Raw genomic sequence first — 25,144 nt, 5'->3', positions numbered from 1 at the left:
CCCCCATCTCTTTAGCGATCAATTTCTACTCCTAGAAAGCATTCACTAGTGATTTCAGAGGCATGGCTAATGCCGGCCATACACGATGCGAATTCCGAACGAAAATCCGAGCGAAAATAAAATCGACCGATTTTCGTATCGTTAGTGTGGTATGCGCGACATGCGATTTTCGTACGACAGGGCAAATTGACAAATCCAACATGTTGGTTTTTTTTTCAAAAATCGTCCAAAAATCGTATCGTTAATGGCAGAGTTGGACGATTTAACATAAGAAAATGAACTGCGCACGATCTCTGGAAAGTATAAAACAACGAACGAATGGTCGAACGCAACACGGAATCAAAAAAAAACGTTAAAACATAGTGTTTTAACGTACGATTTTCGTACTTAATTGATGGCGCATTCGCATGTTGTTGTGAGTGCCGCTTTCGTTTATCGTTCGACGGGTCGTTCGGAATTCGCATCGTGTATGGCCGGCATAAGCTACCAAAGATTTCCTGTGAAGCTCTGGCCTAATGAGGTTACTGCCAGCACATGGGAGAGCTCTCCATAAACAGGGGATTAGAATCGCCCAGGCATCCTTCAGGCAGTATTGCTTACGTGATCCTGTTATTAGAACTAAGAGGACCACTTTTTCTAACTTGTTTTTAAAAAGTATATGCTCCAGATCTGTCACCTGTATCAATGCATCACTATTGCAAAAGTCACTAAACTGAGAAAAAGCCTGATCTCACGTGCTGCACACTTGTTCTAGGCCAGCGATTTGATCAAAATAAAACCTGAACAAAAGGATAGCTAGACCCAAGAACAACAATGTAATATAAGTACTGGTAAGTTGCTGTATATGTTGTGGCTGCTTTTGTCGTCTTTTATTCAGGCTAAGAATATTTTCACCAAATACAGAAAATACCCATTGCTCAGTACTCAATTGTTTCTATAGTACTGGCAGAAGGCATGTTGCATGCAGGACTATTTGTCCATTATTAAGCCCTAGTTCACACTTGTGCAAGCTGTGCAGCCTACCTTTGCACAGGCACAGCAGCCCATTAATTTGAATGGACAGCAGTGACCATGCAATTTCCCTGCGGTTCCCGCATCCGCAAGTTCACTGCAGGTTGATATATGTGGGGTTCCATTAAGAATGAATGGCAGCCCTGTGCATCTCTGCAGAGCAATTCCATTTGGCTGTGGGTTTTTGTAGGTGTGCGAACAGATGTGGGCAAGTGTGAACTTAGCCTCTGTCCCGGGTTCACACTTATGCAAATCAGATGCCATCCGAAAAGCAGATTCGCATATCATGTATAAAAGCATTATTTCCAATGAAGGCTGTTCATATATATGCGATAAAAGCAATAAATATTCAGTGCAAAACCATAAACCTTACAAACATTCAATTGCAAGCCAAGCACAAAAAGGCCAAGACACAATACCTCAATAGAACATATTAATCAAAATAGTGCAGCGCAAAAGATAAACAAAAGAGCATAAAGTCCATATACAGGTAATTGTCCATCCACATAGATAAGCCACTGTATTATAAAGTGCTCAGGAGACATGCAAGGGTCACGGTGCATCCAGCCCCTTCACCACCACTATCTGTTCACCTCCTACATGCGTCTATCTGCACATTCCCACAATGAGGGGTATGAATCCTCCACTGACCGATCTGTGGCCCAGACGATAGTTCAAGTGTAGCACTTGTCACAAGTGCATATAACAAACGCTCGATACAACCGTGCAATCTGAAAGATGGCAGCAGGTGACGTCATACGCAGCTCCTCCCCGTACGCGTTACGTCCTTTGGCGGTACTTGCCTATGGGGAGCAGAGCTGCACGGATCCAACTCAGCAAGGGTTTGTAAATCATGGGCGACAAAGTCTAAGAAAAAGAAAGGAAAGAGGAACTAGAGGTGGTAGAAGAGTCCAAAAGGTTAAGGCTCCATTAGGTATGGGTATATATAACCTTAATGGCACCCCCCTTACAGATGAGGAGACACGTGCATTTGAAAAAGGTCTTAAATTTGTCCCTGTATGTAATCTTACCAAATTCCAAACATATATTAATGTGCAAAAATACAGAGTTTAAATATTAAGAGGTACTTTCTATCTAATCCAATCAGAGAAATATGACACAGCCAGATGGTATGCATTCCAACCTTAGGAATAAATGAATTTGTAACCCTCCAACTACTGATAATAAACCTTTAGAAGTACTTAAAAAACATTGTAATGATTTAGAATCTCTTAAAGTTAAGAAAGTTAATGACCCTCAGTATATTGCCCTACTAAAGAAAAGGAAGGATATAGTTATCCGGCTGGCAGTTAAAGGGGGAGGGCTGGTAGTTTTGAGTCGGGTATATTATCAGGTAGAGGTGTACCACCTTCTTAGTGATAGAGACACTTACCTATTTATTTTTTTACCAAAAATACACAAAAATATGGCCTCTGGGTCGCCCTAGAGTGAATGGAATAGACTCTGTTACCGCTAGGCTAGGTCAGTTTATTGATTGTTTTGTCCAGCCCTTATCAAAAGGTTGTTATCAAAATAGAGGTTTATTTTAAAGATACAAAAGCATATAATCCAGGTTTTGGAGTCTTTAACCAGTACCCCCCGCCAGCATATTAGTCACTGCTGACATCAGTTTGTCATACACCATTATTGGTCATGATGACGTTCTGGCATCGGTGGAATAGGCATTAACTAGTTCTGATCTGTCCAGAGAACATAGGGAGTTCCTTCTGAGTAGTTTCAAACTTTGTATGGTTAAGAACTAATTTTTGGTTTGATTGTTGCTTTTTCCTGCAGACCAGAGGTGTGGCGATGGGCGCCTGTTTTGCTTCCAGTGTGGCAAATCTTTTTATGGCCCGCTACGGCCCCAGATTCTATAGAAATTAAAATAGCAAATGTTTCTCCCTACCTACTAAGGCTGGTTTCACATGGGCTGTCTGATCACGTCTGCCTGCCAGGTTTTCAGGGGAACCTGATTGGACCATCCATTGCCCTCTATGAAGCAGAATTTAACCTAATCCTGTCTGCCAAAAACAGATGGATCTGAGATCCATTCCCCACCCAACCAGCGGATCGGATGGAAACAGACAAGCGATCCATTTCCATCTGGCCACCCCATAGAGAAAAGAAAGGCTGTGTCAGTGTCCGCTCTGCATACCGAAGTGGATACGGATCTGTTATCCACCCGCTCAGCAGGGATCAGCAGAGGGATCCCCTGCTAGGTAGGCAGATGCGCATTACGGAGTCCGCCTGTGTGAAACCAGCCTTACTGAACCATGAAGAGGCCACTTTATCAACTTGGTAACTGGTCGTGGGCTTCGATGAGCATAAAGGGGGATGGCAGGTCTGTGTCCACTCTGCATATGTAGAGCAGACACGGATGCAACCCACTCTACCCTAAGGGCCCTCCGATCCACCCAGACAGAAGGGGACAGATCCCTTACTGGTTTTTTTTTTTTAAGATCAGATTGTAGATAGGCAGGTGTAAATGAACACGAGTCCGTTTACATCTGCCGCTCTATAGAGGTGAATGGATAGTTTGTTTGAGCCCACCTGAAAAACAGACAGGCGGACCCGATCGGATTGATCATGTGAAAGCGGCCTAAGACTGCTTTCACACTGATGCACAGCGGTTTACCTGCTCCTCAACTGACCGCAATCTTCACTTCTTCCTCAGGATTCCTGCAGCTGGCTGGTACTGGCGGTGGGTAATGCCGACAGGTGCTGGTACTGCTGGCAGGTACTGTTGGCTGGTACTGGTACCTCTGGCGAGTACTGCTGACTGGTACTGCTGGCGGGTACTGGTACTGCTGTCTGGTACTCGAACTGCTGGCGGGGTACTTATGGCTGGTACTGGTACTGCTGGTTTATACTGCTGGCTGGTACTGATGACTGGTACGGTTTGGTGGGTACTTGTACTGCTGGCGGGTACTGGTACTGATAACTGGTACTACTGGCTGGTACTGGTACTGTGGCTGGTACTGGTAACTGCTGGCTGCTGTCCCAGATCACGGGTTCCTGTGTCCCGACCTGCCATCCCCGAGCATAACTGTGATAGAAGCATGCAGCTGCAGTAGAGAGCAGAGCTGATGCTTCCTGTCACAGGCGTACATTTGGTATCACTTCGCCTGTGAAGGAGCCGGCACTATACAGGAAGCATCAGCTCTGCTTCCTCTAGCGGCAGTTCCGCATTCTTCGCAAGAATGCTCGGAGATGGGGAGGGGGGGTCGGGAACCTGTGATCTGGGCCTGCCGACCCTCCATCTCAGAGCAAGACATGGTGGGCCACATCGGAGGGTGCCATGAGCCACATGTAGCCCGCGGTTAGGTACCAAGCATGTCCAAAACAGCAGCCGCTTGGGCACCACATGCTTGACCAGACATATGATGACCTCCTATGCAGTTCGTTGGCAACAGCAATTAAAAGACCCACATCAAAGAACAAGGCAGACCTCTCCTTGATCCTCATCAGCTGGGATCTCCAACCCCACTAAACCTCCAGTCCTCTCAGAAACCTGCACTGAGAGGAATGAAGGTATAGAAATAGGTGTCCCAAGTACTTGTGGCCTATCTGCTAGCGGTACACCAACATTGGATTTTAGCAGGCAAATTTCCCTATCCCAGTTCCTAAACCGTCTAAAGATATTCGGTCCTAGCCATCCACATGCTCAGCGTCTGAATGCTAGCTTGGCCAAACTGCTAGCATTACAACTGCTTCCTTTTGAGCTGGTAGACTCTGCCCACTTTTGTGAATTTGTGGAATGTGCGGTACCTCAGTGGCAGGTTCCCAAACGCCATTTATTTTCCAGGAAGACCATTCCGGCTCTCTACCATCATGTGGAAGGCAATGTCTTGGCCTCATTGGACAGGGCGGTCAGCAGTAAGGTGCATATTACTGCTGACTCATGGTCCAGCAGGCATGGACAGGGAGGTTACCTTTCTTTCATGGCGCACTGGGTAACTCTGCTGGCAACTGTGAAGGATGCAGGACAGGGTTCAGTATTGTTGGAGCTTGTTCCGCCACCACGCCTCCAAAATACTAGTGGCGATTCTGCCACAGCTCTCTCCTACACTCCCTCTTATTCTTCCTCTATGGCCTCTTCCTCTGCAGATTTCTCCTCTGAACCAGCGGTTCTCCATAGGCGTTCGAGGGGCTACGCAAGCACTCAGGCAAAAAGATGCCATGCGGTGCTTGAGTTGGTCTGCTTAGGGGACAGGAGCCGCACTGGGGTTGACGCCACGCCAGCTTCAGCCAGGAATGGTTGTATGCGACAATGGCATCAACCTCCTCTCCGCCCTCTGAAAGGGACACTTGACCCATGTTCCCTGTTTGGCTCACTTCCTGAATTTGGTGGTGCAGCGGTTCTTGAGCCGGTACCCTGGCTTACAGCCAATGAAGGTAACTAGAAAACTCTAGACAGCAGCACTCCAAAAGAAAGTTTCTTGTGCCTTTTATTGTAAAAACAGGATTACACTGTACAAACCACAGTAAAGCAATACAGGCTAATGCGTTTCACACTACCAAGAGTGCTTACTCATAGCTATGAGTGCGGCTGTCCAGAGTTTTCTAGTTACCTTCATTGGCTGTGTGCCTTTGTCAGCACCTGGGCTGGGGCTCTTTATTCCTGGAGGAGAAGTCTTTTGTGCTCCTGTGGACCTGCCTGGAGTGGTGGTATCCCTTCTCTCTACCCTGGCTAACAGGATCTCCTGAGGCAGGCCAAATAAGTCTGTGGTCATTTCCGCTGGTCATATAATGCCAGTGCTCGGCTGGCTGACATTCAAAGAGAATGCAACCTGCCCAAGAACCGCCTTATTTGTGACATGCCCACCAGGTGGAACTCAAAGCTGGCAATGCTGCAGCAGCTGCACACACAGCAGTGGGCCATCAATGAGTACCTGGGTGAGTATGGCACCAGGACAGGGTCAGGGGAGCTTGGCTTTTTTTTCACCACGCCAGTGGCTACTGATCAAGTATGCATGCAATGTCCTGTCACCATTTGAGGAGGCCACGAGGATGGTTAGCAGCGATAGTGCGTGCATCAGTGATACTGTCCCTCTTGTCTTCCTGTTGGAGCATACGGAATAATGGACAGGGCAAATGAGGCAGAACAGCGGGAGGAAGAGGAGGACTTCCTTACCTCTCAAGGCCCCATTTATAGAGGGAGAAGGAGAAGTCAGCATGGAGGTGGTGGATAACACTCGGCATCAGCAGCAGTCTTCAAGGGATCATTTGCAGTCCCCAGAAACCCATGGAGTTGTACGTGGCTGGGGGGAGGTGGTTGAGGATCATGTGATCCTTAGTGTCCCAGAGGACTCAGGGTCGAATGCCTCTGCAACCTTACACTGCATTGCCTCCCTGATCCTGCAAAAGGACCCTAGGATTCATGGTATCAAGGAGAGGGATCATTACTGGCTGGCAACCCTTCTTGATCCACGTTACAAGGGTAAGGTTGCATAACTTATCCAGCCTTCGCAGAGGGAGCAGAGCATAAAACATCTTCGGGAGGCCTTGCAGAAAGGTTTGTGCAATGTGTTTCAAGAGCCTGGTAGGTTAAAATTTCCTGGTACTGGACAATGGGTTGCTGAGGCTTCGTTCAGTCACAGAAAGAGTGGTGGAGAAGGTGGCCGGCTGACCGATGCCTTCAGACAATTCTTCAGTCCTCAGCGCCCAGGTCTGATCGGTTCCAGCAACCATGGCCAGCATCTGAATTACATGCAGGAATATCAAGGGGCAAGATCAGACTTGAGAAATGAGTATAGATCAGCATTACTATGAGAGATTGTTGTGCCACATTCTATATAGAAACTACAAAAAGAGAAAAACCCCTTATGACGGCATTATTTGTATTCTCCACTAGAATTACGCTCTATGTAATATGTCCACCCCTGATAAAGGAGATCACAATAGCTCCAAAATGCGTAGGATGACAAGCTCCATAGCTCCTTGTATTCTGTATAGGAAACAAGCTTACTAGCTAAATGGTATCATGTACAGTGTTGTATTGTTTTTAAACTGCTTTATGACATATTTTTAGGTCATTATTTTTGTATAAATAAACTTGTTCTTAGTCTATTCTATTGTTGTACATGCCGCCAAAGCCCGCCATTAGGGGTTTTTCTCTTTTGCAAGATCAGACTTGGAGACCTTTCCACCAAAACATCCACTGGGTTACTGGGTCTTGAGGATGGACTACTGACCAGAGCTTGCTCAATATGCAATTGAGCTACTGGCCTGTCCTGCATCCAGCGTTTTTTCTGAACGCACATTCAGTGCTGCTGGAGGCTTTGTAACTGATCACAGTGCGCACCTGTATACATACTCTGTTGATCGGCTCACATTCATTAAAATGAATCAGTCTTGGATCATCAGCTACCAAGCACCTGATGCTGATATAACCAATTGATTTTTCTATGGATGTGGGATGCCCTGAAAACTGCAAATGCTGAGTGACTATCCTATTCCTCCTCAATCTTAATGATGATAGCTTCTAGGAATATTTTCAGTTCAGGGCACCACCACCACTTCCTAAGGCCCAATTTTTCTGCCCCTGTTTAACAGGGGCATGTGATTACAATTTTTGATCCAATTTCACAGTAGGGCCTGTTGCTGCACTCAACAAAATTATCTGTAAGGCTTTACAGTGTTGTGCCACCACCACCGCCTAAGGCACAATTTTTATGCCCCTTTTTAACAGGGGTGCGGAATTACAATTTTTTATCTAATATTTCACAGCAGGGCCTGTTCCAGCGCCCACCAAGAATAACTGTGAGGGCTTACCGCATTCTGGTACCACCAACATCTAAGGCCCAATTTTCTGCAGAGTGTATAGGGCAGGCCGTATAGTATATACAGGCGGTCCCCTATTTTCAAACACGACAAACTGACAAACGACTCCTACTTACAAATGAAGGGAGACAACAGGAAGTGAGAGGAAATCTACCCCTAGAAAGGGAAATTCTCTCCTGTAAGAGTTAATTTGGGAAAAAAGGTGTCTCCACTGATGCTTTATCACCAATCCCCGTTTCCCCAGTAACCCAAAATGTTCCAAAGCAAATTGTCATTGGGACAGAAAGTGAGGTGAAATCTTTTGAACAGGGACACAGACAGCAAAACGTTACAGGGGTGATGATAACCCTTCCCTATGTTATCCAAAACCTTAAAAATAGATTTTTTTAGCTGGCGTTACACTTACAAAATTTACCTGTTCCACATTACAAACAGATTTTACTTAAGAACAAACCTACAGTCCCTATCTTGTGTGTAACCCGGGGACCACCTGTATACTGCTGTTCAGAGTATATGGGGCCGGGGGGGGGGGGGGGGGGCAACATTACATTACAGCCACAAGCAGTTTTTAATTACTTTTATTACTTTAGAAATTTAATTTTGTGAAGGGACTGTTATAAACACGGGAAAAATGCGCCACTTTACAGGCATACTAAAGTCACCCCCCAGGCACGATATTTAAAGGAATATTTCACTTTTATTGTTTCACATTAAGCATTATTAAAATCACTTATTTTGCATTGATACATGTCCCCCGGGGCAGGATCCGGGTCCCCAAACACTTTTTATGCCAGTATCTTGCATATTAGCCTTTAAAATTAGCACTTGATTTTTCACATTCGAGTTCCATAGACTTTAACCACTTAAGCCCCACACCAATTGTCAGCCTAAGGACCAGAGGTCTTTTTACAATTTCACACTGCACTGCTTTAACTGGTAACTGCGCGATCATGCAATGTTGTACCCAAATGAAATTTGCGTCATTTTCTTCCCACAAATAGAGCTTTCTTTTGATGGTATTTGATTGCCTCTGCGATATTTATTTTTTACGATATAAAAAGGAAAAAGACTGAAAATTAAAAAAAAAAAAAAAAAAGATATTTTCTACTTTGTTATAAGAAAAATCGAATCAACTAAATTTTAGTCATACATTTAGGCCAAAATGTATTCAGCCACATGTCCTTAGTTAAAAAAAAAAAAAAAAAAAAATGTCAATAAGCGTATATTTATTGGTTTGCTCAAAAGTTATAGCGTCTACAAACTAGAGTACATTTTCTGGAATTTACACAGCTTTTAATTTATGACTGCCCATCTCATTTCTTGAGGAGCTAAAATGGCAGGGCAGTACAAACCCCCCCCCCCCCCAAATGACCCCATTTTGGAAAGTATTCACCCCAAGGAAATTGCTGAGGGGCATGTTGAGCCCATTGAATATTTTTTTTTGTCCCAAGTGATTGAATAATGACACAAAAAAAAAAAAGTTTACAAAAAGTTGTCACTAAATGATATATTGCTCACACATGCCATAGTTATATGTGGAATTGCACCCCAAAATATATTCTGCTGCTTCTACTGAGTACGGGGATACCACATATGTTGGACTTTTTGGGAGTCTAGCCGCGTACGGCACCCTGAAAACCAATCACTGCCTTCAGGATTTCTAAGGGTGCAAATTTTGATTTCACTCCTCACTACCTATCACAGTTTCGAAGGCCATAAAATGCCAAAATAGCACAAAACCCCCCCAAATGACCCCATTTTGGAAAGTAGATACCCCAAGCTATTTACTGAGAGGCATGTTGAGTCCATGAAATATTTTATATTTTGCCACAAGTTGCAGGAATATTACAATTTTATTTATTTTTTGCACAAAGTTGTCACTAAATGATATATTGCTCACACATGCTATGGGCATAAGTGAAATTACACCCCAAAATAAATTCTGCTGCTTCTCCCGAGTATGGGGATACCACATATGGGGGACTTTTTGGGAGCCTAGCCGCGTACAGAACCCCGAAAACCAAGCACCGCCTTCAGGATTTAAATATAAAACGCTACCAAAAAAAACTGTTCGCGATCGCAGGGATCAGGCTTGACTCTGCGAACGCTGCAGTTATGTGTTTAGTGTTTTGTAAGTAAGTGACAGTGATCGATCGATACTGCACTTGGGTGGGCTGGGCGGAGGGGCAAAACGCAGGTGCTGGCAGGTATCTGGGCTGATCCTGCTAACAATGCGTTATTTTGGAACCCTAAACTGCTGGGGACGCTAGTATAGATCTGATCAGATCAGATATTGATCTGTTCAGATACTATACCACTACGGGAGGTGTATGCTTTGCGCGTGGGGGTTAGCGGTACTGGCACTAACCTAATGCTGCCTGGGGCGACGCAGACCCCGACTCTAAAACCTAATTCATATCACCCGCCAGGTGATCAAGGGGTTGGACCTAAATGGTGGGTGCCCTGATGCTATAAAAAGCAAACTAACTAACCAGAGTCACCCGTAACACTTATACGGTGATCACTGGTGAAAGGGTTAACTAGGGGCAATCAGGGGGTAAAATCTTTATTAGGTATTATATGGGGGTCCTGGACGCTATATAAAAACCTGACTGGGAACCTAAATAACGAACTGGCTATCCAGCGTCACCAGTGACACTTATACGGTGATCGCTGGTGAAAGGGTTAACTCTAGGGGCAATCAGGGGGTTAAAACCTTTATTAGGTTGTATATGGGGGTACCTAACGCTATAAAAACCTGGCGGTGAACCTAAAAAAATAACTATCTACCTAGCGGCACCAATGACACTAATGCAGCGATCAGAAAAACGATCGCTTAGTGACACTGGCAAAAGGGGGTGAAAGGGTTAACTAGGGGCAATCAGGGGGTTAAACCTTTATTAGGGGGGGTAGGGGGCTACCCTGGATCTAAAGCCTCATACACACGATAGGACTCTGTACAAACTTTCCCTTGGATTTTTGTACAAAGGGCGTCGGCCCTGAACTTGTATTGCATACACACAGCAGGACTTTTTCAGCCAATTTTCACCAAATCATGTGTTTTTCTGCTCTTTACCGCCACCTTTGGTCAACTTCTGTATTGTTGTCTGATCTTTTGCATTGGTTCTGAGCATGCCTGTTTGTACTTTGTACAAAAGTCCTATGGTTTTCTGTACACACGATCAGACTTTGCTCCATCTGACTTTTGTTGCCAGAAAGTTTGTCTGTTCGCACAGCCAACAAAAGTCCAATGAAAACCAAAAAAGTTTGTCCGATGGAGCGTACACACAGTCGGATGTTGCTCCAAAACAGCTAATATGCATGTTTGTTGTCAAAAAGTCTGATCGTGTGTATGGGCCTTAACAGTAACTGCCCTGACACTTTTTACTGTCACAACTGACACTAAATGCAGTGATAAGTAAATAAATGATCACTGCAATCAGTGACACTGTGACTGGGAGGGGGGAGGTGGATTTGTGTGCATATGTGTACCTACATGTCAGTGTAGTGTTTGGTGCACTTACTATTGTGTTTTCCTCGCAGTCCGGTCAAAAAGACCACCCCAAGGAGAATGACATCACTTCCTCCCTGCCTGTGTTTACACTACACAGGCGGGGGAAGCTTCTCATTAGCCAGGAGCGATCGAGAGGGGATGGCCAGAAACCAACGGACATCCCCTCATCCCGGGTCGCTCCTGAAGCAAAACGGACCACCGCAGCCAGCGGGGGGGGGGGGGGGGGGGGGTTCCGATTCAGACCCCCCACCCGCTGGAAGGCAAGCGCGTACATGTACGTGCTTGTGCCATTGTGCCGACGTACATTGACATGCGGCGGTCCTTAAGTGGTTAACGGTGTTTACACAAATTTTTTGCCTCTTCGCATGTTCTGCTGTGAACCGAACCGGGGGGGGGGGGGGGGGGTGTTCGGCTCATCCATAATGATGGGGGCACTACAACTTCCACTGACACTGCATTGTTTACTCCCCACTGGACATCAGAACATCCTCGAATCCCACTGGTCCTAGTCTGAACCCCCCCACAAAGTAAACTGGCCCTATGTTAGAAAGTTTTGAGACCCCTGGTTTAAACAAATGAAAATCCATCTGTATGGCCAGCATTACCATAAAGCTTCGAAGCAAACACACAGCTGACTCACAGGCAGGCAAGCAGTTAATAAAAAACACTCCCTCTGCCTTATGTACATAGAGAAAGAGGCAGGAAGGTGTGCAGGTGATTTATCCGTTATCAGAAATAGACTGTAAAGAAAGAAAAATAACCTCTCTACCAAGGTCATATTACATACATGGGCGGAAACTTCCAGAAAGATTCATTGTATGAGCACAGGGGATGTTGGAGGCGCTGTTTTAGATGAAGAACCTGTTTTCTGGACAGGTTAGACCAGAGTTCTCAAAAATGTCACCTTGGAAGTTTGAGACGATCAGCGAGATGTTGATTTAACAAGTTATTTTTAGAAAGAGCAATAAATAGTAGCAGTACTGCACGGTATGGGGTGGGGGGCGGAGTCAGGAGGGCACATTAAAAGGAGAGGGATCAAGATGGCAGAATAAAGGGGTCAAGAAAGCACAGTTCAGGGTGGAGGGCACAGTACATGGGGGCCAAGAGACTACAGCATGGGGGGTGGGGGACAGGAGGGCACAGTACAGGCGGAGGAGGGGAACAATACAGGAGAACACAGTACAAGGAGGGGAAAGAGGGCACAGTGCAGGGGGATTAGGAGGGCAAAGTAAAGAGGCAGGAGGGCACAATACAGGAAGGCTAAGAAGGCACACTACAGGAGGGCACCATACAGGACAGCCAGAAAAGCACAGTGTGGGGGTGGGGGCAGGAGAGCTCAACGCATGAGTGCCAGGAGAGCATAGTACAAAGACTAGACAGCACAACAGAGATGGGCCAAAAGGGCACAGGACAGGCAGGCAGAATACAGGAGAGTGAAGAAAGCACAGTATGGGGGATGGGCATAATTCAGGAGGACCAAGAGAGCACAGTATGTGGGGGGGGGGGGGGGGGGGAGAAGGGCACAGTAAGCAGGGTACAGAAGGTTACAGTACAGAGGGGCAGAATACAGGAGAGCGAGAAAAGCACAGTATGGGGAGGAGGGGCACAAAACAGGAGGGCACTGAGTGCAGGGGGCATAGCACAGGAGGGCATGAGGGTACTATACAGGAGAGCAGAGTACAGGAGTGCAAAGAGTACAGTAGGGCACCATACTGGAGTCGGTAGTATGTAGTGCAGAAGTGGCTTCCTCATACAAAGCCGCACAGTATCCTATCTGGCATGCTGATCCCTGCCCGCCCTCTTCTCTCATCCATCCCGCGTGATGGCACACACAAGCACCTAGAATAGATAGTAGGTGGGGTACAGCTAAGATCGCCGCAGGCCAAGGGTGTATGTTGCTTTCCTGTGAGGTTCTGCAGTAGAAGGAACAAATAGAATGTCGGCTACCTATATAATGAAAGGCGACAGACCCTGTTCACTTGTTAGGTGCTATGTGCCTCTATAATGACTAATAAAAGTGCATATACCAATAGTGCAATCCTAATAGATTACCAATGTGCATATACCAGTGGTGCAAACCTCACTAGGTTGCCAAATAAATATGAACTTGAAATAAATGTTTAAAAGTGATACATAAACCGCAATACCAAAAATGCAAGTATATAAAAAATAAATAAAAATGTATATATAAAAATAGTCCCAAAAGTTTAAGACAAATATTAAATAATAAAAAAATAGTTGAAATGATATAAAACGACCCCAAAAAACTAGCATGCCAAGTCCAGAAAATACATCAACAAAAGCAATCCAACCAAAGTCTTATGTGATAATTAAGTGCTTGGTGACGATAAACACAGAAACAAAATCCAGGCTACTTTTAAGTGCTCCCCCTCTTGGGTCCCCATTCACCAGCTCCAATAACCCCTACAGGGGTATCTTGCATAACATATAGGCTTGATGTATCAATAAGGTTTCCCAAGATAAATCATACAGCCAGGCTCCAACCTTTCCAACCAGTATCCAGATCCTATGGACTTTCCAAGGATATCGTGCAGCTGGACTGAATTAGGTGTGCAAAAGATCTCTCTCCAAGATCAGATCAACCAGCTGTGCTCCCCTCTCCAATATCCAGTATAGATAAGGTTTTCATGCAAAACATGAGCTATGGGCTCCAATAGTGTAGTTACATATACATAGTTACATAGTTAGTAAGGTTGAATAAAGACACCAGTCCATCCAGTTCTTGTGTAGTATTTAAATAAGGAAATGTTTTTATTCCAAGATCAAAAAAAAAAAAAAAAGTAAAAAATAAAAGCTTCTTACGCCAAGCCAATCCAAATATATTGTATCAACGCACATCTGTACTTTATTCTAGATAATGTATTTGGTCACTCCTTTTTCTGGGAAAAATCCCAAGATATTTCCTATTATTATTATTGGCCAATAAACCCCTACACTGCGTGCACAAAATAACGTGCAGGATTTTTCTCAGCAGGGCAACCGCAGTATATGTACGGTGGATGGTCCTGAAGCAGATAAGGCATTGTTGGCAACAAAGAGAGTTAGGCAGGAAGAAAACTAGCTTTGGCTGTACTTCTCCTTTAAGCGAGAACTCCATCTTGACTAATGATGAGGTTCCCTCCAAGCACCCCAGAGCATTTGCAATGCCCTCCAAATGCTGCCATGCTGTTATTCAGTCTATGCCTGGGGCAGAAGCCACACTAGAGCTTGCTACAGCTCTGCAGGTCCAGGCCAAGAGGTGGCTGACCTCATGCCATTGTCATGGTTTGGAGTCAGGCTCGGAGGCCAGGTGCTATAGCAGTAGAGCGGCACAAATCGATTAGCTGGATAGTACAGAAGCAGGTCACCCTGGCGGATCACATGGGTACACCTGAGTACACGGTCTCAGTATACCTCCGATATGGGTAGACAGTTACTGAATGGGAGAAGGAATTATGGGACAATGTGAGCACTCACCAGTGCCTTCACAGTTCATTGAGAACTACAAACTGTTGACCACAAAGGCCAAGGGTACTTGTAGTTCATTCAATCACAGAAGTTTTTTTTTAATGAATGACGTGGCTGTAGCCCTACATGGCTGTGCTGTTTTTAAATTGTGACAGTGGGGAAAAGATCTCCCCATCGCCTGTCACAGGGAGAGGGGATTGGGGGAGGCAGGAGTTGGACAGGTTACATGTTCCACCCTAAATACGGGTGGAACAGATCGATACAAGTCTCACATTTTGTCCAATGACCACAGTTATCAGAATATATGGTGCAAGCTTCTAAAGTGAAAAGTGCCTTGTGTTTCCACCACCAGTGAACAATGGCCACTCACCTCACAGATATGATCCCTGCATTACCAGTAAGGTCATAAAGCGATTTATTCACCTCAGGGGACACCGAGTATCACTCTTCATCCTCACCACACATAGGCACATACCATCATCAGGTACAAAGGACTGTGCATGTACGAATAGAGGAAAAACACAAGATCTAGTGTTCTAAGTTTATAATCAAATTTAATTATATGTGTAAAGAGGAATTGCACTTACAAAGTAAAGCACTATTACCAGTGCTAGCATGGAACACATGAGATACAGAGCCGGGATCCAGCCAAAATCCAAGATGGCCATGGGATGACTTCACGCCCTAAGCGCCGTAGAAGTGCTGAAGAAGTCCCCCCCTTGGACGTAACGTATACAGGGTGGATGGAGCTTAGGCGACATCATCCCACAGCCATCTTGGAATTTTGAATATGGCACAAAGTGTTGTGGAATAACTTTATAAGTGATAGCTGGCAACTGATAATTTTTTGTTATGTTTATATATATAGTTCAATTTATTTTCTTATTTTGGTTTCACTAATTGGTTTTGGTTATATATAACATGTTCCAAAGGTGAAATTATGCTTTAGGATGTATGCAGCATTTGGGAACCTTTTGAAGAGAGGAATGAAAAAGGTGACAAGGCTGGGATTAGTGATAAAATCTCTCTCTGTGTTCCTCTTGGAGCAAACAGTCCATTATAGACCAGACACTTGAGGCACAGCAGGAATAAGAGGATTTACTGCTGTCTCAGGTAAGAACCTTTTCTTACTGCCTTAATCCCCCTGAGGCCAGATTATGGTTTCGTAACACCACATACAGTTTGAAGGCTTATCCTAGGCATGTTACACTGGTCTACAAGGGGAAAGCCTCAGAAATTAAAAGTAGCTAAATTTTACCAGAATTGGGTCACTAATAAAGGAAAACGGAGTCCTGAGTATTAATTGGCTCTAGGTTACAAGATACAGCTTCAGGTCAAAATAATTCAATATTACAAGGGGGATGTGAGATTATGCTCCATTAGTGCCGGTTCACACTAGTGCGATGCGAGAACCCTGCGAATCAACTGCGGGTTCCCGCATCACACTCGACACGCACAGCAGTTCACACTGCCATATGCGAACTGCTGGGGAGTGTCATTATATGTTAACGACACCCCCATTTCAGATCGCATATCGCACTGCGAACTGACAGTTCGGACATGAATCGGATCGCATATGTGTGAACACACATGCATTCCGATTCTGGTCCGAACAGAAAAAAGGGTCCTGTGCGTGTTTGGACCGAATGCGGTGCGATATCAGCCATACTATCTGTATGGCTGACATCGCACCTGCACAGACATCGCATGTAATGTGAACAGCAGTGTGCTGTGAATTATATGCGATGTCTGGCATCGCGCTAATGTGAACCGGCACTTACTGTTCTGTTAAATGTGATATAGCAATAAGAATGATTGCAAACCAATCATTAGAAATTTATTTTTTTATCAATACCATAACTTTCCATTCATTTATTGGTTTTTCCATGTAACATTTTCATGCTCCCTCCACACCATTGGGACTGCAAAAGGTTTGGACTCTTTCTTCTTGTTCAGCCAATGAGGCAGATGAGTTGCACATGTAATGCAACATTAATGAGGGGCCCAACTCTTGTCCTGATCCCCTATTTTGCATCCACAATTTAGGCGTATGCCTTTTTTTACCACTGCCGTCATACTGAAATTTTGAGATACAAATGTAACCTCTGCACAAATGTAGCAGAAGTTATCTGCGTTGTTTAGACAGTTTCGAGGCATCTTGGCTTCTGAGGGAAAATATCATGCAACTTTTCCTGGGAAATGTTAGGCAATGACACTTTCACAAGTCAACAGATGTTACTGTAAGATGCGTAGATCTGGCCAAGACAAATGTAGCTTGCAATAAACGAACAATAAATTACAGTTCAGTAATAATCATTAGTCTCAAAGTGAACATAAGTGTATACACTTCCATGTGGTACAATTTTAATTGTGCTACCGTACTTTGTCGAGAAGTTACAAGGCATCATGGTCATCAGACAACTCCCTCCCTCGTAAGCAAATATACTTGCCTGTGTATAAATCTTCATTGTAAAATATCTTGAAAAAAATTGTAGCCAATCAGCACCTTTATCACCTGTTTTCCAATTAATCTAATCAAAATATGTAAGAATTAGCACATTTTAACTCAGAGGTCGATCATTTCCCAAAATTTGTAGACCAGTGTTATTAAAAGGATTGGTGTTCTCCCACATCACCCTTGATGTTGCTTTAAACAGGGGACCCTCTCCCTGCTGTAAAGTATATTTTATGCTTTGTTAAACGTCCTCCGTGACAGCACCCAGCTCCCTCTGCAATTTTTTGTTACATTTTTGACAATACCTTGCCCATTAGCATTGGAAATGGCCACAATTTAGTATCAAGATTCAGCATTTTGCAGGTCTGTCCCAGGTACTTTAAATCTGGGACAATACAGTGTCCCGGAATACAGTGGGGGGTCCAAGCTGTCACTAGAGAGAAGCTGGGGGGCTGCCCGCTGTGTGAGCCCTGCCCGCTGAAATGGGCCACAGACTACAGCAAGCTGCTGCACCCTTTTGCTATCTATACACAAATTTTGTTGACAGTTTTCAAGCAAAAGATGTGGGGAAAAAAAGGCATCATAAATGTTTATTTTATTTTGGGGGTTGTCCCTGAATGGCAGTTTGTAAATATGGTCACCCTAGCAAATCTCCAACCATAGGCTTTCAATGGCGTTGCTGCTAAATTCAGGGACTTCAAGCAGGATTAGGCAAACTGATTGAAGTCTTTAGATTAAAGCTAACTAACGATTAATTGTGTATATTATTGCTATATGCTTAAAGAGGTTGTAAAGTCAGAAGGTTTTATCTCTTAATGTATTCCATGCATTAAGATAAAAAGCCTTCTGTGTGCAGCAGCCCCCGCCACCCTAATACTTTCCTGAGCCTTATCTAGATCCAGCGATGTTGGAATGTCTCAGCTGCTGGGACGCCCCTCTCCAATGAGGAGAGAAAGGGGGCGGGCTCTGCGTCTGAATGGGATAGAGGGAGCTGTGGCTCGGCTTTGGTGCCCCTATAGCAAGCTGCTTGCTGTGGGGGCACTAAACAGAAAGGAGGGGCCAGGGAGCTCCAAAGAGGGGACCCGAGAAGAGGAGGATCCGGGCTGCTCTGTGCAATACCTTTACACAGAGCAGGTAAGTTGTTATGTTTAACAAAAAAAAAAAAAAAAAAAAAAAAACCACCACCACAAGACTTTACAATCACTTTAAACTAGGGTGAAATAGATAAATTTGGGTTAAAGAGAAACTGCAGTCTGCTCACATAATTTGTAATAAAAACATCTTTGCCATTCTGAAGCTTCCCTTCAACCACTTTGCATATTATTTTATGTATAATGCCATTCTGTACTTTCCAAATATGCTGCAGAAATCTTTCTTCACTGAGTTTGGCTGCAACCATTTTAACTGTGGGAAGCTGAAGCTGCTGCCTGTTCACTTCCTGGATTTACACAGAGGCACACCTCCAGCTCTGCAGCTCTCATTGGCCCTCTTATAACTCATCCCCCTCCCTTTCTGGCAATCTCTCTCTCTCTCTCTCTCTCTCTCTCTCTCTCTCTCTCTCTCTCCTCTCTCTCTCTCTCTCTCTCTCTCTCTCTCTCTCTCTCTCTCTCGAGAGAGAGAGAGAGAGAGAGAGAGAGAGAGAGAGAGAAGAGAGAGAGAGAGAGAGAGAGAGAGAGAGAGAGAGAGAGATGTGCATGATGCACGATGTGCATGATGTCATAAGCCTAGGCTTATTAGACAAGAAGTGGGCTGTATAAAAGGTATTTACTGGCAGAAACAATGGGCCTGCACGCTATATAACTTTCTGGACACCTTTTTCTATCTTTAATCCAGTAAAGATACTCTTTTTTACACTCCGTTTTGTGTGAAGACGGTTGTACAATAAAGAAAAACATTTTACCGCCGTGTTTGTGTTGCATATCTGTGAAACCCAGGGTCTGTTTTGATCCAGGGAATGTGTACAATGTTACCTGGAAATTTACTTTAATTGTACTGGACTGAAACTTCCAGTACCGACATCCCACTGTAAGCCTATTGTATTGACCCATAATCTTTTTACTCTACAATAAAAACTTTTGTAAAAGAAAAACATTTTACCAACATTAGTAATGTGATAAGTTTATGCATGTATGATTGGTCATAGAAATACTAACCTGTGTCAGTTGACTGAGCTCTATCAATGTGCTTTGAAAAAGTAATAGTTTTGGTTTTTTTCAGGAGGAAAGAATGCCACGGCGTGTTCCATCTTGTTCCTGCGGCACAAAGCAACATAATGGGTCAGGGCTAAAGAGCTGCTTTAAAAGCCTTAAAATGATTGCTTGATAAGAGCGCAGAACCAGTATGAGACATGCATTAGGTGGGAAAGCAGGCCCTGTGCTGGGGCCCCATGTACTTTTAGGGCCCATTCCCATTGTTGTAATGGGATTGAAAAATGGCTGCAAATGTATCACTAAGTAAAACAAAAATCGCACCTGCACCATTATTTGTTCAGTAAAATTCAGAATACTGCACAGTGCACACGTGTTCATGGTGGAGGTGTACGTCGGGAGTGCCATTCACAATAAATGGGTAGCATACAGCAATGCAAATATACTTGACAAGCTGTGTAATCAGAGTGCACTGGACTCGTGGGCAGAATACAGAATCCCAGAAAAACTCAGGACGCGTTTGCAATGCCGTTATTTCTTAATGGCACCCCAAACGCAGTGCGATTTTGCCATGATGGTCGAGTGACAAAACATGCTAAAATCATGGCAAAAAAAAAAAAATCACAAAAACGCCAGTCACACCTGGCTCTGTGCCAAAATTTGGTACATGAGCTTCTTTTGTGCATTTTTGGAGCGGAGGGAGGCCCATTCAAATGAATGGTGCAGCTCCAAAGACGTGCCACAAAAATATACAGAAAACCTCAAAAGAATGCGGTGCAGTAGGTGTCATTATTTCTTAATGGCACCCCAAACACAGTGCAATTTCCAGTGATTGTGTCGAGTAACAAAACACGCTAAAATCATGTCAAAAATTGCAAAAGGCAAACGCACCTGGTTCTGTGCCAACATTTGGTACATGAGCTTCTTTTGCATGTTTTTGGAGTGGAGGGAGGCCCATTCAAGTGAACAGTGCAGCTTCAAAACGTGCCACAAAAAATACACAGAAAACCTGCAAATGCAGTGCTTAGGTGTGAACGGAGCCTTAGTTTTTAGGTGTATGTCAGTGGTTCTCAACTCCTGTCCTCAGGACCCACTAAGGCCCCTTTCACACGGGACGGATCCCTAATGAACCGCCCCCTGATGATCCGCTTGCTTAGCGGGGATCGCTCAGTTTATCCCCGCTGAGCCGCAGATGACAGGGCCCTGTCAGATCTCCGCTCTCCTCTATGGGGGATTGGATGAACAGGGACCATCTGTCCGTGTTGATCCGCTCTGCAGAAGGATAGAAAAATAGGATTTACCTCTGTCTGCAGAATCGGACCATAGCGGAGATGGACAATATTGGGTGTCTCCGGATGTTCATCCGCTAACCCATAGGGATGCATGTATGTCTGCATTTCATCTGCAAACGGATGGCTGAAATACGGACATACGGTCCTCACGTGTAAAAGGGGCCTAACAGGCCAGGTTTGCAAGATAACTGAAATACAATCACAGGTGATATCATTTGCTACTCAGTGATTGTAGTATTCTAGTCTGCATCTCCCAAGGTAATACTTAAAATCTGGCCTGTTAGTGGGTCCTGGGGACAGGAGTTTAGAACCACTGGTGTATGTGGTGTCTGGCAGCAATGCCCGGGCTCGATCCTACAGCTGGGGAGTGTTCTCAGTGTAGTGTACTGTCTCCCCTAGTGTAAGGTGACCAGATTTTTAAAAGGAAATCCGGGGACATTTTCTTTTTTATTGGCAAATGGTAAACTATTTTATACGCATATTTTCCTCAAATTATATATGCAGTCAGAAGTGTAGCGTGGGTTGTCAGCACCCGGGACAAGAAATGTGCACCCCCGCCCAGACTTTTAGCACTCCCTAAAGTCCCAGAGTCCTTTCCACTAGTACTGACCAACCTGATTCCTACACTGACCTAAATGCCCACTGAACTAACCTACCTGGTTTCCTACCCTGACCTACCTTATCCCTACATGACCTACCTGGTTCTACACTGACCACTACACTAACCTACCTGATTCCTATACTGACTACTACACTGACCTACCCGAGTTCTATACTGACCACTACACTGACCTACCTGATTCCTGCACTACTCACACCCCCCCCCCCCCCCCACATGAACAGCGTAGATTGGTTGATTTTACTCACCTCTCTATGGCCTCCATGAAAATCTATCACAGCAGGGCTCTCCCCAGCACCAGGTACTGTTCCCAACACCCAGCTGCTCCTCAGTATCCCCTTCCAAGAGCTTCAACAATAGCCACCATATGCTCTGCACTGCCCCTCCCCCTCCACTGTTCTCACAAACACACTGGCCACCCTCACCAGAGGGCTCATGGGGAGGAGGCTAGACTACAGGAGTCCCTGGGCAGGGGGGCAACACAGCACACCTGTAATGATTGTGCACCCCCCAAATGTTTCACCCAGGGCGAAAGTAACAGATGTCCCCCCTCCATACCACTGCAATCCGGGGACAGACTAGCTCCGGTGACTGTCCCTGGAAAAACGGGCATGTCTGGTAACCCTACCCTAGTGGGTGAGTCTCTTACCCATGAGGCAAAACAGTTGTTAACACTTCTTCCCTGCCCTCAAGGAGCTAACAATCGAAGGGTCCCTAACTCACTCATTCATATACTAGAGCCAAGTTACACAGGATCCAATTAGCCGAACAGTTTGTCTTTGGAGTGTTGGAGGAAAACCAGATTACCCAGAGGAAACCCTTAGAGGCACAGGGAGACCATGAAAACTCCAGGCAGGTAGTGCCGTAGTTGTGATTCAAACCAGGGACCCTCATGCTGCTAGGCAGAAGTGCTAACCACTTAGCTTTTTTTTTAATTAAACAATATGTGCAAAATCATTAATATTGTTTCTAATGCACTAACACAGACCTTAACCACTTCCCGACCGCCGCACGACGATGTACGTCGACAGAATGGCACGGGCAGGCATAAGGGCTTACATGTACGTCCTTGCCTGCCCGCGGGTCGGGGGCCCGATCGGGCCCCGCCCGGTGCCTGCGACGGTCGGTATTCGTTCGGGAGCGATCCCGGACGAGGGGACGGCCATTCATTCATGGCCACCCCCTCGCGATCGCTCCCGACGAATGAAAATGCTCCGTGACATCACTTCCTCTCCTGTAATGTAAACACAGGAGAGGAAGTGATGTAATCTCTCCTCCGTGTCGGTATTTTTCGTTCCGACACCCGGAGGAGAGAGGATCGGTGAGTTGCACCAACACGACACTACACAGTAGAACATGCCAGGCACACTCACACCCCCCCGATCACCCCCCCAATTACCCCTGCCCCCCCAGTCACAGTGACACCAATGTCATTTTTTTTTTTTTTTATTTGCATTGGTGTCATTTGTGACTGTAATAACTGTTAGGGCAGTTAGGGTTAGCCCCCTTTAGTTCTAATGTACCCCCTAACCCCCCCAATAAAGGTTTAACCCCGTGATCACCCCCGTCGCCAGTGTCACTAAGGCTGGGTTCACATTGCAGCGGTTTATGAGAACGAATGTGATTCGCACCGCACTGCAGTGCAAATCACATCCGATCTCTGTGCGATTCAAGTTCAGCCATACAGATAGTATGGCTGAATTCGCATCGCACCCGCCGCAAATTCGCACGGGACCCTTTTTTTGGCCCGCAGCAGAATCGGATCGCATGGGTGTTCACACCATGCGATCCGAGTTTGCAGATCGCACTTTGCAACACAGTGCAATTTTCCAGTGATTGTCGAGTAACAAAACACGCTAAAATCATGTCAAAAATTTCAAAAGGCCAAACGCACCTGGTTCTGTGCCAACATTTGGTACATGAGCTCTTTTGCATGTTTTTGGAGTGGAGGGAGGCCCATTCAAGTGAACAGTGCAGCTTCAAAAACGTGCACAAAAATACACAGAAAACCTGCAAATGCAGTGCTTAGGTGTGAACGGAGCCTTAGTTTTTAGGTGTATGTCAGTGGTTCTCAACTCCTGTCCTCAGGACCCACTAAGGCCCCTTTCACACGGGACGGATCCCTAATGAACCGCCCCCTGATGATCCGCTTGCTTAGGCGGGGATCGCTCAGTTTATCCCCGCTGAGCCGGCAGATGACAGGGCCCTGTCAGATCTCCGCTCTCCTCTATGGGGGAATGGATGAACAGGGACCATCTGTCCGTGTTGATCCGCTCTGCAGAAGGATAGAAAAATAGGATTTACCTCTGTCTGCAGAATCGGACCATAGCGGAGATGGACAATATTGGGTGTCTCCGGATGTTCATCCGCTAACCCATAGGGATGCATGTATGTCTGCATTTCATCTGCAAACGGATGGCTGAAATACGGACATACGGTCCTCACGTGTTAAAAGGGGCCTAACAGGCCAGGTTTGCAAGATAACTGAAATACAATCACAGGTGATATCATTTGCTACTCAGTGATTGTAGTATTCTAGTCTGCATCTCCCCAAGGTAATACTTAAAATCTGGCCTGTTAGTGGGTCCTGGGGACAGGAGTTTAGAACCACTGGTGTATGTGGTGTCTGGCAGCAATGCCCGGGCTCGATCCTACAGCTGGGGAGTGTTCTCAGTGTAGTGTACTGTCTCCCTAGTGTAAGGTGACCAGATTTTTAAAAGGAAATCCGGGGACATTTTCTTTTTTATTGGCAAATGGTAAACTATTTTATACGCATATTTTCCTCAAATTATATATGCAGTCAGAAGTGTAGCGTGGGTTGTCAGCACCCGGGACAAGAAATGTGCACCCCCGCCAGACTTTTAGCACTCCCTAAAGTCCCAGAGTCCTTTCCACTAGTACTGACCAACCTGATTCCTACACTGACCTAAATGCCCACTGAACTAACCTACCTGGTTTCCTACCCTGACCTACCTTATCCCTACATTGACCTACCTGGTTTCTACACTGACCACTACACTAACCTACCTGATTCCTATACTGACTACTACACTGACCTACCCGAGTTCTATACTGACCACTACACTGACCTACCTGATTCCTGCACTACTCACACCCCCCCCCCCCCCCACATGAACAGCGTAGATTGGTTGATTTTACTCACCTCTCTATGGCCTCCATGAAAATCTATCACAGCAGGGCTCTCCCCAGCACCAGGTACTGTTCCCAACACCCAGCTGCTCCTCAGTATCCCCTTCCAAGAGCTTCAACAATAGCCACCATATGCTCTGCACTGCCCCTCCCCTCCACTGTTCTCACAAACACACTGGCCACCCTCACCAGAGGGCTCATGGGGAGGAGGCTAGACTACAGGAGTCCCTGGGCAGGGGGGGCAACACAGCACACCTGTAATGATTGTGCACCCCCCAAATGTTTCACCCAGGGCGAAAGTAACAGATGTCCCCCCTCCATACCACTGCAATCCGGGGACAGACTAGCTCCGGTGACTGTCCCTGGAAAAACGGGCATGTCTGGTAACCCTACCCTAGTGGGTGAGTCTCTTACCCATGAGGCAAAACAGTTGTTAACACTTCTTCCCTGCCCTCAAGGAGCTAACAATCGAAGGGTCCCTAACTCACTCATTCATATACTAGAGCCAAGTTACACAGGATCCAATTAGCCGAACAGTTTGTCTTTGGAGTGTTGGAGGAAACCAGATTACCCAGAGGAAACCCTTAGAGGCACAGGGAGACCATGAAAACTCCAGGCAGGTAGTGCCGTAGTTGTGATTCAAACCAGGGACCCTCATGCTGCTAGGCAGAAGTGCTAACCACTTAGCTTTTTTTTTAATTAAAC

At 45.5% G+C, this 25,144-nt stretch overlaps 1 protein-coding gene across 11 annotated transcripts in view; it reads right to left on the bottom strand.

The window, feature by feature from the left end:
• Window positions 1–25,144, bottom strand: part of LOC143934131 (galactoside alpha-(1,2)-fucosyltransferase 2-like) — a 417,951-nt gene that overhangs the window by 38,308 nt on the left and 354,499 nt on the right. For 6 of the 11 annotated variants that reach the window (XM_077457463.1, XM_077457464.1, XM_077457467.1 and 3 more), the window contains one exon: window positions 19,385–19,483. The exons of the other annotated variants lie outside the window; for them this stretch is intronic. The gene's annotated coding sequence lies outside the window, so the exon portion shown is untranslated. The remainder of the gene's footprint in view (window positions 1–19,384; window positions 19,484–25,144) is intronic. 11 annotated transcript variants of the gene reach the window in all.

Source organism: Lithobates pipiens, unplaced genomic scaffold, assembly GCF_037356315.1.
Source record: "Lithobates pipiens isolate NorthernLeopardFrog02 unplaced genomic scaffold, aLitPip1_a1.2 Scaffold_27, whole genome shotgun sequence".
In the NCBI taxonomy this organism is placed as follows: domain Eukaryota; kingdom Metazoa; phylum Chordata; class Amphibia; order Anura; family Ranidae; genus Lithobates; species Lithobates pipiens.
This window is presented reverse-complemented; position numbering and strand designations above follow the sequence as displayed.